The sequence below is a fragment of the Thermobia domestica genome, unplaced genomic scaffold (assembly GCF_964235325.1).
Source record: "Thermobia domestica unplaced genomic scaffold, izTheDome1.hap1.1 HAP1_SCAFFOLD_205, whole genome shotgun sequence".
Classification (NCBI taxonomy): domain Eukaryota; kingdom Metazoa; phylum Arthropoda; class Insecta; order Zygentoma; family Lepismatidae; genus Thermobia; species Thermobia domestica.
This window is the reverse complement of record NW_027655930.1, coordinates 161,073-176,265: the sequence shown is the minus strand read 5'-3', so window position 1 is coordinate 176,265 and position 15,193 is coordinate 161,073.

Here is a 15,193-nt window from a genome sequence, read left to right as displayed (position 1 = left end):
TATGAAAGAATTGCAATTGATCGGCCCCAGCCCGGCCCGACCTGAAGAGAAATCAGTGTGGCCAGCCCAAGCCCGGTCCGGCCCAAAGAAAGAACAGTGTCGGCCCGCCCAAGCCCGGCCCGGCCCAAAGAAATAACAGAGTCGGCCCGCCCAAGCCCGGCCCATGCAGGTCTCTACTCTATACCTGCAAAATCCGTCCCTGGCCTCACATATTATAAGTTGAGTATGCTGCACGCAATTTCTTCCAATTAAACTTTACAGATACATATTATGGCCCGACGATAACCTTCATCTTACACAAATCACATCCACTTGTTAACTTTTCCTCTATACATGATGGCTCTTATACATTTTTTCTTAATATCTGTTCATTACTTTAAATGGCCTCTTATATATTTTTCTTAATATCTATTCATTACTTTAACATAAATTCTTTTCGAACACTTTCTGATTAAAGAGAAAACCAATGCCTTCTTGTTTAATGAGACATTTCTCACATACATGCAAGTTTCGGAACTATCAACTTGTATTGGTCGACAGCCGGCTTAACGAGCAGTGATGCAACCATTGGATACCGTCATGGCATTGCAATTAGTTAGCATCAGACTGCTCATCTTCCTTTACTTCCGAACCAAGTCATTACTACGTACTTTCGTCAACTTTACATTACACTTGCTACCATCAGTACATCCAGCCAGGCGATTTCATTTCGCTTGTTTTAATGTATTTCTGATAATTTTGGAAACTTTGTTATCATGGCAGATATAAACTTTTATAGCTGTTCACAACATCGCATTCATTACCATAATATTTCTGGCATCATTGTATAATTACCTGTGCATACTCGACTTCTTTCTAATAAAACTCCGGTTGTTGTGATATGTTCCACTACCATACACAATCGGTGCAACGTAGCAGTTTTAGATAATCTACATATTGATCACGTACACATAAAACCAACTATTACCTCTCACAATCATTTTGTGCATCCAAATAATATACCGATTTGCTGTATTGCACGTTATCACAGAGCAAAGTGGCTGCCCCCTCTGAAGGCGACCATCGGAGTATATACATATATTTTCTTGGTTTGTGATTAGCAAACTTGTCGAATAATACTGCACTCTTTTGTGTGTGAAATCTAAAAATATTTTCTTCTATACGGTATACGGTAATCCTATCTCTATACCGACAAAAGTGTTTAAAGGCAGTCCTACACTTCGAATATACTAAAATACAGTCTTTATTCATTTATTTATTGTAATTAGCTACTTGGATATTTTTAAGCACCTTTACAGTACGTCATAAACCTTTCTATTAAATCGTTACCAAAAGTCATCAACGGGCGTTGATAGATCATTATTTGAAGCAGTGCTATACGCAAGAAGATAAATTCACATGAATACACAAACTATGTTCATGTAGGCTGATCTGATTTACCTCAATTGTTATAATTAAGCCACAATTGTCTGTGTATTTATGGAGATCACACTTACCCTAATTAATGCATAGACATAAAGCAGAGAGTTAAATCTTGTAACTATGTTTTAACAATGGGTCTGATGTTACATTTACAGCATACAATGGAAACATACAACATGTATTGCATTCAGTAATACTATTTAAAGGGTTTTCGTGGAACTTAATTAAGACTAATGCGTCGAAACACTTACGAGATACTTGAAATTCTATTTATTCAGTATCAACTGGAGAATTGTGAAAATTCTTATTTCAACATAACTTTCCATCAGAATGCAGCCCTACATTGCTCAGTTAACTGTTCTGGTATCTCTCACAATTAGAAGCGACATATTGGAAATCAATTATGCTTCAGTTTTAGTTACGTCTTTGGCCTTATAAAGTAGAAGAACTATCTGTTCATTAAAACATCCTGGCACTTGATCACTAATGTGTTGATCCATATAATTTGCATCCTTGAAAAACATTTCAGCTCTAATTTTATCTTTCTGTGAATATACCCAAGATTTTTTTTAAAGAAGATATACGATTTATATATAAAAAAACATGTACACTGAGAAAAATCCGCTCCCCAGGCAGCGGTATATTGTGCAAATATACGGAATCCTCTTGCTTACTACATAAATCAGTATGGAGCATATTTTATCCATATACTACATAAGCACTGCTCTTAAATGTTACATCATACCGTTGCAGGATGCATGACATCTAACACTTTTCCGTATATCACATGCATATACTTATGTTACATTCTTCAGCTATATAAGTCCATTTGTATGTGAGATCCTGACCGCCTATATTGTTTCATATGGAAAGTACGTATAAATGGAACACTTATACGGAAAGTATTATAAAACATGCGTTTTCAGTTATACGTCCGTTGTACGTTAAGTCCAAAAACTACAGGAATTACGCATGTAACCTACCTTTTTAAGTACGCCACCTACAATTTTTCTTCTCAATGTAGTTGTCTCCAAGGATGGAATGGACATTTCCTCTAATTTTTTATTACGCTATAAAATGCCTCAGCCACTTGATTATGAAAAACACTTCGTTTCGTTTATGTGTTGACTCTATATATTAGATATTTGCGATTGAATTTCGATCTGCTGCTACTCGTTCGCCTAAGCAGATCGATACTTGCGATACAAAAGCTACTACTTTTCTTGACCTCAAACATATAAACCTAGCATTTTAATATATAGATACCCACCCCCGTATATTCGAGTTTTTTCGTAAATTAAAGGTGATTAAACGCTGGATTAGCTATATATATATATACAGTATATCTGTTAAGTGTGCTGGCGAAATCTACTGACGCTCTGGACCCCAAAGAATAACAAAAGCAGAATTGTTTATTGCAGTAAGGAATGAATATATTTACTGCACATGTAAACATGACAAAAGCAACACATCACACTAACATGAACCAACAGTCTGTGCGCATACATATATTTGCCATGTTCAAGCCAGGTACGTTATTTGGCGAGAACAGGGGGGCAATTAATATGGTATGCATAAAGATTGGAAATTTAATTGAAACTTTGATTCCAATATTTTTGTTGAAATTAAAATACTCTATAATGGAATCGATAATTCTTTTAGCAGGAATTCTCCAAAGTAATAGGCAAGTATCCATGCTCATATATCTATATCTATATCTATATCTATCTATCTATCTATCTATCTATCTATATATATATATATATATATATATATATATATATATATATATATATATAGGCCTATATATATATATATATATATATTATGTGATCAAAAGTATCCGGACACCCCCCAAAACATACTTTTTTTATATTAGGTGCATTGTGCTGGCACCTACTGCCAGGTACTCATTATCAGCGACCTCAGTAGTCATTAGACATCGTGAGAAAGCAGAATGGGGCGCTCCGCGGAACTCACAGCCTTCGAACGGGTCAGGTGATTGGGTGTCACTTGAGTCAAAAGTCTGTAGGGGAGATTTCCACACTCCTAAACATCCCTAGGTCCACTGTGTCTGATGTGATAGTGAAGTGGGAACGTGAAGGGACACGTACAGCACAAAACCGTACAGGCCGATCTCGTCTGTTAACTGACAGAGACCGCCGATAGTTTTAGAGGGTCGTAAAGTGTAATAGGCAGACATCTATCCAGACCATCACACAGGAATTCCAAACTGCATCAGGATCCACTCCAAGTACTATGACACTTAGGCATGAGGTGAGAAAACTTGGATTTCATGGTTGAGCGGCTGCTCATAAGCCACACATCACGCAGGTAAATGCCAAACGACACCTCGCTTGGTGTAAGGAGCGTAAAGATTGGACGATTCAACAGTGGATAAACGTTGTGTGGAGTGACGAATCACGGTACACAATGTGGCGATCCGATGGCAGGGTGTGGGTATGGCGAATGCTCGGTGAACGTCATCTGTCAGCGTGTGTAGTGCCAACAGTAAAATTCGGAGGTGGTGGTGTTATGGTGTGGTCGTGTTTTTCTTGGAGGGGGCTTGCACCCCTTGTTGTTTTGCGTGGCACTCTCACAGCGCAGGCCAACATTGTTTTAAGCACCTTCTTGCTTCTCACTGTTGAAGAGCAATTCGGGGATGGCGATTGCATCTTTCAACACGATCGAGCACCTGTTCATACTGCACGGCCTGTGGTGGAGTGGTTACACTACCATAACATCCCTGTAATGGGCTGGCCTGCACAGTCCTAACTTGAATCCTACAGAATACCTTTGGGATATTTTGGAACGCCGACTTCGTGCCAGGCCTCACCGACCTACATCGATACCTCTCCTCAGTTCAGCGCTCCGTGAAGAATGAGCTGCCATTCCCCAAGAAACCTTCCAGCACCTGATTGAAAGTATGCCTGGGAGAGTAGAAGCTATCATCAAGGCTAAGGGTGGGCCAACACCATACTGAATTCCAGCAGTACCGATGGAGGGCACCACAAACTTGTAAGTCATTTTCAGCCAGGTGTCCGGATAGTTTTGATCACAAAGTGTGTACATTTATATATATCCATACTTAGCTTTCAAGATTACATAACTTGCCGCATGATTTATTTTCAATATTCTCTTCCCATTGGCTGACTTAAAACGCTGAGCTTGCTTGACACTTGAAACAGCGACAGAAAAAGGCATGTTTATCGAAGGAGGGAAGGCAACGAAGCAGGAGGATGAAACAGATAAGGATTCTTAATGTACCAGTAGCATTAACTGGCTCAGAAGTGTTGTATGTGCAAAACCGTGCGTGGACATTTTTTGTTTGACATCGGCCTCATCAATTTTAAGTCGATCTATTTTAATTCATTTATTTTTGACGTAGAGACGATCTGACTCATTGTACACTACTCAAAAGCTTCTAACAAATATTGGACAGTTCGTTCGTAACTTACTGACACAGAATATGTCTAATTTGTATCTCCAATTTTTCTAGTGATTGATACTTTAATAGGTTGGTTGTAATTTTAACTGAAAGAAGTAAAAAAAATCATTCTTTTATTTCGTTCCTATTCTGTTAAAATAATAAGTGTTAGCAAACATCGAATTTCCTTAGAATATATTAAATTTTCGGAAAGTTCTTCCCCAATAGACGATATACATAGATACAAATTCATAGCGTATTGAGTGATATGTTTGACAATCCAGACACACAATAAACTTATCAAGTTCCTTAAGGATATGAGAGAAAATTTAAGAAAGAAATACTCTGACATTGTAACGAAATACGAAATGCTGCTTAAATTTGCAACAAGTTTACTCTACTGTTCAAATCAGTAGCAGAATGAACTCTGGTCACCAGTTACCTCTTGCTGTGTATTGAAATTGCAATCTGCTTTGTGGAATTGGTATGAGTACACAGGTTATTTAGCTTCCACTGGTTTATTTATACCGTGAACTGTTGCGTATGTGAATTTCGACTTTAACTTTTGATTTTAAAAAAAGTCTCCTGCTAAAACTAACTAAATACAGATGGTGGCTTTTAATAAGCAAGCCTTAAGCCAAGCAAGGACATTTGAGAAGCTGCAGCGTTTCAAAGATGATTAGTAATCTGTGAAAAATGGCAAATATTTGGATCAATTCTCATTATGTAAAACTCTGGAAGCGTTCGCGAAAGTAGGTGAATTGTTCAATAAAAACATTCATTTCAGTTGAAGAAAAATAGTATGGTTTCCCAGTTACATTAGTCACCTGAACTATCCTCTTGCAATTTCTACGTCTTTCCTAAACTGACCTTACAGTTAAGAGAGTGACGTTTTAATTTTAACTCCATCGAAGATATCCAAGTAGAATCGCCATTGTTCTTGAATCTTTACTTAGACAATCTTTTTTTTTTTTTTTTTTTTTTTTTTTTTTAGTTATATCCAATTTAGCGGGATTACTCAGCGGTCTGTTTTATATTCTCTTCTCCATTTTCTACTTTGTATATTGTTAGTACAGTTTGATTCATTGGTTGATAAGATTATAAAAGAGATCCGTTATTTATCTCGTAATGCCCCGTATGGATTGCAAGCTCTTCCAGAACATAATGTGGTGTTTGGTTTCCTATATAAAAAGACACTTCTCTGTTTAAGGTAATATTAGGGATGGCCAAAATTTTCCGGAATTAGAAATTTCACTTTTCGGATTTCGGAAATATTCCGGAATTCAGAAAAAATTCCGGAATTCGGAAAAATTCCAGATTTTTTCCGAAATCGGAATCTTCTAAATTCCAGGTCATTTCCGAATTCCGGATTTTTCCGAAATCCGATTTTTTCCGAATTCTGGAATTTTCCGGATTTCACTTTCCGGAATCCGGAAAGTGGAACTTCCGAAATTGGCAATCCCTAGGTAATACTAAACATGGTTGAATTTGATTAGAACAGTACATCGAAAACAGGATTACCTTTTCACAGCTTCGAACATGTAAGTTCCAAGACCCATGGAAACGGAAAGACTGAGAAACATTGCATGATATTTAATAACTCGCAGCCTGATTTAAAATCAATAAACGTACGTAAGATATGGTATCAAAGCGAAGGGTATTGTAAATAGTTTTAATGATCACGCAACTCCCACGAACAATTCGTTAAGAGTTACGAAGTACAGAGATCTCGTCGTGTGTTGGTAATCAGATAAGAATTTGCTCTTATCTGCCAAACATGCAAGAAAAATAAGCGGCAAAGAACACGACATTCTAAACATCCGTTTCACCTTAGTTATTATCTATAAAACATTGCCATGCAAATTTGAAATAAACTCACACTTTAAAAGATAATGAATATGTGATTATGTCACGTTATCCTTTTAATAAATGCTATCAAGTGTTTATTTTTGATATATAAATACAACTCACTTGGGGTACTAAGGCGACCCTAATGTGGAAATATATCTGATAATGTAATGGCGATGCTAAACACTGACAATAATAACCAAAAAATTAGCTATAAGAAAATAAATTGTTCTTCTTATTTCTCTACTTTCTGTTATAAAATCTGTCGCATCTTATCTTAAATGTTGTGTCGTTCAATTTGCTTCAATTGAAGGTGGATGTAAGTGAAATCCTCTTGAACTACAACCTCTGACATAAGGGCAATTTTCCTACCTGAAAATACAGTATATTGCTGCCTCAATGTTTATGCTATTCTCAATCATCTTTTCTGAACTAAATACTTAACCAACTTGAATCAGAGATCACATTGTTTTAATTTATTATTTCTGTCTTAATGTTGAAGTTAGAATAAGCTTATAGCATTCAAATAAAATCGTTAATTTTGAAATTAAATAAAAATGATTACCAATAACTGAGTAAAAATAAAATAAAATAATAAAAGAAGTAAAAAAATAAATAGAGCATTGGAAACATGAAACGTATTATTATAATTGAATTAAGAAGGTAGAACTATGTTATGTCTTTGCACACTCATTATTTACTTTTCGGATGGAAATAGTAACCAATATAAGAGAAAGAATCAATCAACTGCAACCACAAAACAGATTTTGTACTAGAAACTGACTGGCCTTTCTCAGCCTCTTGTCATGGGAAAAATGTCTATGATGAGCAGAAAGCACAATAATACATTAAGTAAAACCACCTGGTAAAGAACAATAGTACATCATATTCTTCGTGTAGAGAAAATGATCAATTTTTTCAAATATAACATTCAATTGTATTACGTGTTTTCTCGTTCCACAAGAATAAATTGTTACTCATATCATATCGACGTTAAAACCTGCGAAAATACAATCTATTCCTTTTCTAAAAAATCATGAAGTAATCAACATGCACGGCAGTGCATGGCAGCCAAGTTCCGCGAAGCAAATGAACTGGCCTGCACTGCCGTAAGCATATTATACACGAACAAGAGTTTTGGGTAGAATCGCCGATTTCGAGGCTTTGTAAAAACAATTCTATTAAGGGTGGAAACGAGATTTAGAATGTGAGGAGATATCCCACAGATGTACTCATATGCCAAATCTCACATTCCTACCTTCAACCATATTTGAGTCCTGGACCCCCAAAATATGCAGTTTTCAGGCTCACTGACTCACTGACTCACTCATCAAATTGATTAGGTACTTCCCAATTAGATAGAAACGTGAAACTTTGCATAAAGGTACCCTATAACAATTTGAGTATGGAAAAAGTCCAAAATCTTAGGAATGTCCTATGGGAAACTTTTTATGGGCAAAAAACTGTCCTTAGCCAGGAAAAAAATCGTTTCACTCACTCACTCATCAAATTGATTAGGTACTTCCCAATGAGATAGAAACGTGAAACTTTGCATAAAGGTACCCTATAACGACCTGAGTATTGAAAAATCCGAAATTTGAGGAATGTGCTATGGGAAATTTTTTATGGGTAAAAAACTGTCCTTAGCCAGGAAAAAAAATCGTTTCACTCACTCACTCATCAAATTGATTAGGTACTTCCCAATGAGATAGAAACGTGAAACTTTGCATAAATGTACCCTATAGCAGCCTGAGTACGGAAAAAGTCCGAAATCTGAGGAATGTGCTATGGTAATTTTTTTATGGGCAAAAAACTGTCCTTAGCCAGGAAAAAAATCGTTTCACTCACTCACTCATCAAATTGATTAAGTACTTCCCAATGAGATAGAAACGTGAAACTTTGCATAAAGGTACCCTATAACAACCTGAGTATGGAAAATGTCCGAAATCTGACGAATGTGCTATGGGAAATTTTTTATGGGCAAAAAACTGTTTTCTTAGCTAGGAAAAAAATGGTTTCACTCACTCACTCATCAAATTGATTAGGTACTTCCTAATGAGATAAACACTTGAAACTTTGCTTTATGCAGGTACCCTACATACAGGTACCCTATAACGACCTGAGTATGGAAAAAGTCCGAAATCTGAGGAATGTGCTATGGGAAACTTTTTATAGGCAAAAAACTGTCCTTAGCCAGGAAAAAATGGTTTCACTCACTCACTCATCAAATTGATTAGGTGCTTTTTAATGAGACGTGAAACTCAGCACAAAGGTACCTTATAATGACTTGAGTATGAAGAAAGTCCGAAATTTGAGGAATTTTCTACGGGATAGTTTTTATAGGTAAAAAAAACTGTCCTTAGCCAAGCAAGAAATCGATTCACTCACTCACTCATCGAAATGATTAGGTACTTTCCAATGGAATAGAAACGTGAAACTTTGCATAAAGGTACCCTATAACAACCTGAGTATGGAAAAAGTCCGAAATGTGAGGAATGTGCTATGGGAGTTATTTAAGGGGCGAAAAACTGTCCTTAGTCAAACTCAAATCGGTTCATTCTCTCCCTCATCAAATTGATTAGATACTTCCCAATGAGATAGAAACGTGAAACTTTGCAGAGTTACCCTATAATAACTTGAGCATAGAAAAATTCCGAAATGTGTGGCAAGTGTTATAAAAAATTTTTTATTGGCGAAAAATTTTTATGGGTGAAAACTGTCCGTAGCCAAGCAGAAATCGGTTCACTCAATGATTGACTCATTCATAGCATCAATTAGGTACTTCCCAATGAGATCGAAGGATGAATCTCTGCATAAAGGTACCTTATAATGACCTGAGTATGGAAAAAGTCCGAAATGTGACGAATGTGCAACGGGAAATTTTTTATAGACGAAAAATTGTCCGTAACCATTAGGTACTTCCCAATGAGATGAAGATGTGAATGTCTACACAAAGGTATCTTATAATGGCTTGAATATGAAAAATATCCGAAATTTAAGGACTGTGCTATGGACTTTTCTATGGGTGAAAAATTGTCCTTACTCAAACAGAGATCGGTTCATTTACTCACTCATCATTGATTAGGTGGTTCCAAATGAGATAGAGATTTGAAACTCTGCATAATGGTACCTACATTATGTAATGACCTGTGTAAATAAAGGTTCTAAATTGAAGGAATGTACTATGGGAATTTTTATGGGCGAAAAACTGTCCATATCCATTAGGTACTTCTTAATGAGATAAAGATGCGAAACTCTCCATAAAGGTACACTATAACGGCTTGAAAATGAAATTTGAGGAATTTGCTACGGATTTTTTTTCATTAGCAAAAAAAACTGTCCTTACAATCAGAAATCGGGAACGATTCCGTTATTGAACACATCATGTGCATAGTAATAATGTTGTCAATCGTCTGAGTGGTCGAGTTGGTGCCCTCCTCGCTGGTCTATTGGCTACCACGTGCGCCTTTGGTGTATGGGGTCCTGGGTTCGATACCCGGTTTAAGAGCCTTTGGAATCTCAACTCTCCTCGATGTTTCTGTGTTCGTGTCCCTGTCGTTCTAGGTTAATAGAAAAATGAGCTAAGGTCACTGAGAAAAATCCATTATCCGGACAGCGGTATAGTGTACAAATATACGGGATCCTTTGTTTACTACAGAAATCAATACTTAACATACGTTATCCATATGTTACATACGTACTGCCCTCTTTCCCGCTTAGATGTTACAAATGACGTTGCAGGATGTCTGACATCTAACAGTCTTCCGTACATTACGTACGTCAGCTATAAGTTACATACGGCCATCTGTATGCGAGATCCTGACCGCCTACATACAGTCTTTTCGTTCGTGTGGAAAGTACGTTTATTCGGAACACTTATACGGAAAGTACGTTCAAATATACCTTTTCAGTTATACGTTTAGTGTACGTTAAGTCCAACAACTACAGGATTTAGACATGTAACAAACGTTTTTACGTACGCCACATGCAGTTTTTCTCAGTGTGTGAGTAAAATAAGTGAAAGCTAGTAATAAGCAGGGCCCGGATCTTGTTGACCTAAAAAATTTTAAAAAGTGACCTATAAAATGACACTAAAATCCCTGTAAAATGACCCTAAAAATCACAAAAACTGACTTTAAAACTTACATTTTCTCAAACTTTTATTTCATTAAACGACATTTTTTAATATCCATCGGATTTTTAATTAACATTTCTCACTCATATTCAAAAAGTTTTGTTTCAGTTAGTTGCAGTCCATTGATAATTTATTTCTATTGATCAGTCCATTGTACGGCATTGTAAGTATTGAAAGCGTCAATTTACTCCCGAGTTTTAGGAAGCACACTTAAACAATAAAACTTAGCAAGTTTAGACTACATGAAAATAATAGATAAAAACCTGTTTAAAACCCTTGTACGCCTTCTAATGCATTTTTAGTTATTCACGTGATCACATTCTTTGTGGTCAATAACCCAAAACTATCTGTTTGGCCACCTACCAACCCCCGCCTTTCGTTAACCAGCTACAGTTTAATTTTCATTAGCTTGTTAAGAATGCAGTTTTTCCACTCCAATAGTCAGGAAGTAAGAAAAGAGATTATTCAACTTCGTCTTTTCCACATCCGTAAACCGTGTTCATTTAAAGATTTCCTTATGTAGAAAAAAAAAGAATAAAAAGACCATAAATGACCTAAAAGTTGCCTTAAAATATTAAAAAATGACCTGAAATTTCAAAACAGCAAAAAGTGACAAAAGTTGACCCTAAAAAACTATATTTTTAGAACCTAGAGTTGATGGATAACGTTTTTATTTGAACTTGCCTTGTCCTATGCGTAACAGAAAAAAGTTGACTTGTCAACAAGATCCGGGCCCTGGTAATAAGTAATTAAGCAAGTTAATGAGGCACGTTCTGTGAATCAGTTAACTTTTAAAACCGTGGGCTAAGACACGTGCATACTGCCGTAAATTTCGTGGTTAGAACCCAGACAAGGGAAGCCAATATTTTGTCTTTTTTCGGTGAATATTTTTCCTTTATTGCAGTCATTGGTATTAAATAGATATTGAAATTAATTTGATAAGTAAGATAATGTAGAGGTGAAAATGTTTAAAATTAATGAAGTTTTCGAAGAAATGAGAAATCCAATTGTTCGAATTTATGTGAGACTAGCAACAAAATGTAACCGATTTCGTAAATATATTGGTACCAGAGTTATATTATAGTTATCACAGTCGTCATGTAAAATGTTCTTGATACTTTGTGTCTCTATCTGTGAACAGTGTGAGAATCTCTTACGTATCAGCCTTTCATCAACAGTGAATTTCGTGCCTTTTGCTCTTCATGTTTTCTGAATTTGCCCTTCGGAGGTTCGCCCCCACACCCTCGCCTTTGCTCGTCCTACTTCCTCACACCTCTTAAGCTTACAATTCCCGAATTTCAAGTTTCTTTTCCTATTTCAACTATCTAAAAGAATACAGAAATCTATCTAAGATTTTGTATTCCAGGAGAACGCCTATTTAAATAACATGGTGATTTCTTCATCTTCCTTTAGACTCCTTAAAAATTAAAAATATTCAATTTAAGCAATTTTCCTGTTGGTTAGTCCCGGGAGAATACAATCGTGCCAAATTTCATCATTCTAACCCTGCCGGAAGTGCCTAAACATTTTGGGGCTTAGAAGACGTCCAATATAAATAACATGGAAAAAGTTTTTCTGTTCCTCATAAAACCACTCTAAATTTGGATATTTTCATTTTTACTGACTTACTTAGGTAATACTAACGAAAACGTTGAAGCATACCGAATTTCACGTTTGTATTCCAATTTCAAGTACCTAAAATATGAGATTATTTGTCCAAAAAAAGGGCCTATTTAAATAGCATGGGGAATTTCTTCATCTCCCCTTTAGACTCCCTAAAAATTAAAAATATTCACGTTTGGCAATTTTTCTGTCGGTTAGTTCCGAAAAACTACAATGACGTCAAATTTAATCATTGTAGTCCTACAGGAAGTGCCGTATAATTTTGGGGTGTAAAAGGTGTCCCATATAAATACGTACTATGGGAAAGATTTTTCAGTTCCCCATAAAACCACTCTAAAGTTGAAATTGTTTATTTTCACTGATTTACTTAGGTAATACTAATGAAAATGTACAAGCATACCAAATTTCAATTTTTTATTCCAATTCCAAGTTCCTAAAACATGAGATTATATGTCACAAAAAAGACCCATTTAAATAACATGGGAAAATTCTTCATCCCCCTTCATCATTTCAACTTTCCACGTCAACCGGAAGCACCCCTTTAATTTATGCCAGTTCATGTAGCTTTATATACAGTTAGGATATGTTGGTGGCAAATATTATTAAGTTTACAAGCTATTTGAAAGGTGTATATCATTGGAAGGAAAACCCGAGGCAGTATGAAACTGCGCAACATGCGCGTCATGTAATGAACTCCGTAATTTCGCAATGTGAAAAGGTAGAGAATAACTAGGTAAGTAGGTATATTGAAACACCAGCTATGTCTAGTGATGTAGCAGCGAGGATTCAGCATCAAGGGTTTTGGGCCCTGTTGATACTCTTCGTATTTAGGCAATGAAAAATGAGATGTTAGCGATCGTGATTTTGTAGTTCGGGTAAATGACTTGGAATCTCGTTTGGACATAATGCTCTGACAGATATTTGATAGAATAAATCCTCCCCGCTGTTCTAGTGGCTAGCATGTATAACGAGATACTTTGTGTCAGCTCATAATTACATATATCTCGGGCAGAAAGTGCTTTTACACAAGCACTATACCTGATATAATGTTAATCAAAAATAATAAAAGAAGAATGTTTTAATATATAAGAAATATACATTATTGTCTAGTTGGTTACTATGTCGTTGTTTATAGATACTCAGTTAACATATTGGATTGCGAGTCGGTGTGTGTGAATATACATTGAAAAGGATTCAAAGAATAAATTATTTAACATTCATCATAGACTTGTAATTTCAGTAGAAAAGGTGAGCGTATTAGTGAATATAACTTCAGAAGATATTTTAAGGTGAAAACTATTATCGCCACTGAACCAATATAACTGAACCAGGGTTAACGACTACCTTTGGTGAGTCGTTGTAAAATTTTTGGTTTACCTCACCCGGGATTCTTGTAAATTCATATCCCGAAGTATAAGTAAGGGTGAATTTACCTTAGTAAAAAGGTTCATGAATACGAACTCAACTATCCTTAGAAGTGGTAGAGTAATTACAAGAAAAATCATGATTGGTGAGACAGTAGAGAATGAAACTGTTGATGATGCTAACAACGGGCAGAATAGCTCCTATTGCACCCGGAATGTTGACATTAGAAGACCGAATTCTAATCGCATTACAGCGACAGGAGCAAAATTTAACTCAGATGTCCAAAGAATTAAAACAGTTGGTACAGCAAAAATCCGAAGAGTTGAATGGACGATTAGAAACACAATATGAAGAATTGGGTGAATTGGGTAGGCAGTTAGAACAAATAGATAAAAAGTCCGAAGAAGCGAAACAATCTGTAATACAAGCTGTGACAGACCTCACGTTACAATTCGACGAGAAGTTAAAAAGATTATCTGACGATTGCAAGGATAATTACAATCATGTAATTCAAGAAGTTAATATTGTAAAAAAAGATTTTGAAGTAATAGAATCTTCTGTTCGTCAGCAAAAGATTCAGGTGACAGATAATTCTAACCAAATACGTGCAAATGCACAATTGATATCTACCTTACAGGAAGAAATTAGGACGTTACAGATTAAAGACAATGCATATGACAACAACATGATTAATGATCGTTTGGGGTTCCCTCATTCACAAGAGATGACCTCGCAATCACCCGAAGCAGATCGACAAGGACCTTGCGCTATCTCTTTTTCAAGTAATTCATCCGATGAGGACATTATTTTGGAAAAAATTCAACCAAGGAATACAGATGGGCGGAAAAGAGATGGTGGAACCACACATAACGCAGTAGGTAGAAATTTTCACTCAACACGAACACGAAACGGTGAAAGAAATGTAAAGTTAAGTGTAAAAATGAGCGAAATACGTGCTATGAGTAAGTTTAGTGGTAGATGTAATGAAAATGCTACTTCTTTCCTAGAAAAATTTCAGGACGAATGCAATATAATGTGTATAGATAAATCTCAATATATGAAATTAATCCCTCATTTATTACTTCCACCGTGTTCTTTATGGTTTAAGGCAGTACGTGAACACGTCAACACATATGAGGAATTCAAGGCAGCGCTGATTGCAAATTATGAGAATGACTTTCTACTTGCAAACAGAGACGCTACGATTAGAAATCAACCTTTTAATCCTCGCTTGCACAAATCTGTTGTCGATTTTGTTGTGAATACGTATAATGAATTAAAAACTGTAAATCCACTACAATCTGAATCTAGAGTGATCGCATCTATTCGAAATTTACTACGCAAATCCTGTTATCTACGCAATGCATGAGTTT